This window comes from Lepus europaeus, chromosome 16, assembly GCF_033115175.1.
Source record: "Lepus europaeus isolate LE1 chromosome 16, mLepTim1.pri, whole genome shotgun sequence".
NCBI lineage: Eukaryota > Metazoa > Chordata > Mammalia > Lagomorpha > Leporidae > Lepus > Lepus europaeus.
In genome coordinates this window covers 84,547,312-84,550,557 of record NC_084842.1, presented here as the reverse complement: position 1 = coordinate 84,550,557, position 3,246 = coordinate 84,547,312, and the positions used below count along the sequence as shown (strand labels likewise).

The following is a 3,246-nucleotide window of genomic DNA, read 5'->3' as shown; positions in this document are numbered from 1 at the left end:
TGATACCAAATCGCAAAATCCCAAAACAAGTAAATAAAACTACAAGACAATTTCCCTGATAAATGAAAAGATCCTCAAAGGAAAAAAAAAAAGCTAGTAATTCAAATTCTCCAGTTTGTTCAACAGATCATTGAGTATGGTCAAGTGAGATTTATATTTGAGAGGCAAGGCTGAATCAACATATGGAAATCAAGAACAACAGCACACTATGTTAATTGAACGAAGGGTAAAAAGTACATGGTCATTTCAATATATGCAAATAATTTATTAAAATTATTTACCCTTTTATGATAACAATTCATGCTTTTTTCTTTCCAGGTACAAAGTGCAACAAAATTAGTCACTTTTATTTAAAACAAATAGTACAAATAATCGTGCAAGATTAAATGTCATGATTTAATACACATAAAGTAGCATGCATCCTCTACACCCAAATCCACAAAGTTGATTACAGGACAGTCGAGGAACTGGCAACACTGAACCTGCTGCTATGCAGATGTTAAATGTTTGCAGCTTGAACTCAAAACCAGACAGTTAAGCTGCTTTAAAGGGAATTTTAAGAAAATTAAATGTACCTGAAGTTGTACGGACAATGTGGAGCCCATATCCTAGTTTAGCTACCGCGCGCCCTTCGTCCCCGGAGCCTTAGTGGGACATCAGAAGGAAGCGGGCGAGGCTGGCGGAGGTCTCCGGACGCCCAGGACTGACTGAGGGTCCTGGCTCCCCACACACAGCGAAGAAGCTGCTTGGACCCAGAAGTTAACCAGGAGACCTGGCCCCTGCGCCCCCGCAGCCAAGGACTCGGCCCAGGGGCGAGACTGGGGGTCCCCGGCGCCCTAACAGCTCCAACACAGGGGACACCCGCGTGTGGGCCCGGACAGGCCGACGGCGGCCAGGTGCACACCGGGTCATCTGAACGGGGCTGGGCCCTTTCTCCCCAGGCTCAGGCCAGAGAAGGGATTCCCGTCTCCTTCTTCTGCTGAAGCCTGTGTGATGTAAGGGCTGACGTCACACACGTGTTGCTTTGCCCGCAGTAGACCCGGCGGAGACGACAGACTCTGGCACACACAAGCCTCCACCTGTCGGCCCGCTCTGCCCATTGCCTGGGCTAGCAGGGAGCCCGTGGGCGGGATGGTGGCGGAGCCTCTCCAGCTAACGACACGGCTGAACTAAAGGTAGCAGCCGTGGGCGGCCGGGCTGCTCAGTGCCACTGAGTGTCTGCTGAATACTGGAAATGGGAAGCAGACAACCCTAAATGGCTTCGAGGCCAAGGCCCCCGGGTAGTCCCTCCAGCCCCTAGCCCACGAGGCCCACAGGGCACTGGCACCGGCCCCAGGAGACTGAAGGGTGGTGGGTGCTGACTCGCTGGTGAGGCACAGCTTATTGTCTTCAGTCACCTGGAGAAACTGTGCAACTACCCCTTGGGGTTGAACAGGAACTTGTAGTAGCTGCCGTCTGCACAGATTGCAATGACAGCGTTGGGCTCTGTTCCAGAGAGGCACAAATGGGTGGAGAGCCTGAGGGGACCTGAAACTTAGAATAGCTCCATTTGGAAGCGAAGTTCTTTGGAAGGAAACTGCCTGATGCCAACCTAGACTCTTTATTTCTTTTTTTGGATCTTCGGCTGCAAAGATGTGCCCTGTGCCATGGTCACTGGACACACAGCTGAACGAGGAGTCATGATTGAAGTTAATGCGGTGAATATTTGCTGCTTGAGACCCTCTCCATAGCTCCTGGATTAAATGCCCTGATAAAGTATCAAATATTCTTATAAGGGCCCCTTTTTCAGAGGCAGTTGCAATTCTTGTTCCCTGCAGGTTGACAGCAATGCAGATCAGGACACCCTCATGTGCGGGAATGTCCACTGGTGGCTTCTCAGTGCTGGCCAGTCCACAAGTTGAACGTGACCGGTGTGTGTACCCAGGAAGGCCAGGAGGGAGTTGTTACTATTGGGACACAGGACACAGAGGCCTTTAGGATTGTAGCAGATTTCAAATACATGCAACTGATGCAGATTGTGTGTGAATGTGAACATCTTAATCATGGAATCCAAACCCACCACAATTCTATCTCGTCACAGCTTGACTGCTGACTTCTAGAGAGAATTCTATGTCAGTAACAGTCTTCTCCAAGTCATCCCAAATCATCACTTTGTTGGGAGGATATTTTGGCTTTTTTCCACAAACAACGAGAGCTAAACAGTAGCAGCAAAATAACATTTCAACCTGGCCAACTCCTCCTCCCAGAAATTCTTGTTTCTCTTTTTCCTTTAGTGGATTGGTGTCATAAACTCAGAACCCCTTCTCCATCCCACATGCAAAGCACCTTGAAAATGCTATGTTGTTCTCTCTTAACTTATTTTGGATGCTAACCCCCTTTGTTGTTGGAACCAGATAATCCAGATGGAAGAATCAGAGCTTTCCGTGGTTCTGGCTGAATCCAGCATAGAGCAGCCAGTTGTTAAGCGGGATACACAGCAGGAGGTTCATGGCGCCCACGCGGTCGTCCCCTGCCCCTCAACGCCACATGTCACTGTGTGACCTTCAGGCCAGCGTGGGGGTCACCGAATCCTTTTATGATAAAAAGAAAAAGTCATTCAATAAATTAAGAATAGAGGGAATGAGTATCAACACAGTAAATGTCATATATGACCAGTCCTCAGCTAACATCATACTCAGTAAGAAAATCTGAAAGCTTTTCCTCAAGATAAGGATGTCCCCTTTCACCACTTCTGTATAGCATGCTGCTAACAGTCTCAAGTTCAGCAATAAGAAAGCAAAATAGAGATATCCATATGGAACCAATAAGCAAAATATCTCTGCAGAAGACATGATCTATACATAAGAAACTCAAAAGATGCCACAAAAATTTCTAAGAACTAATTAATACATTCCATGAAGATGCAAGATATAAATGAACATATATTAATGTTTTGTCTTTACATACTAGCAATGAACTCTCTGAAAATTAAAGAGAGAAATTCAATTTGGAATAGATTAAAACAATGAAAATCTTAAAAATATTATATAATAATTAAACAATAAGCATACTTGTGGGGATTAACTTGTAAATGGAAACTACAATGCAAGTTGAGCATCCCTGATCTAAAGATCTAAAATCTCAAGTATACTCCAAAATATGGAGCACTTGGGTAACAACATGGGTGGACAATGCCCCTTCATGAAACTTTGAGGTATAAAATTATTAAAACTATTGAATAAAGTTACCTTTATTCAATATATATAT

At 45.3% G+C, this 3,246-nt stretch overlaps 1 pseudogene; it reads right to left on the bottom strand.

The window, feature by feature from the left end:
• Positions 1 to 1,169: 1,169 nt before the first annotated feature.
• LOC133775117 (WD repeat domain phosphoinositide-interacting protein 3-like) lies at positions 1,170 to 2,489 on the bottom strand (annotated as a pseudogene).
• Between the last annotated feature and the right edge of the window lie 757 nt (positions 2,490 to 3,246).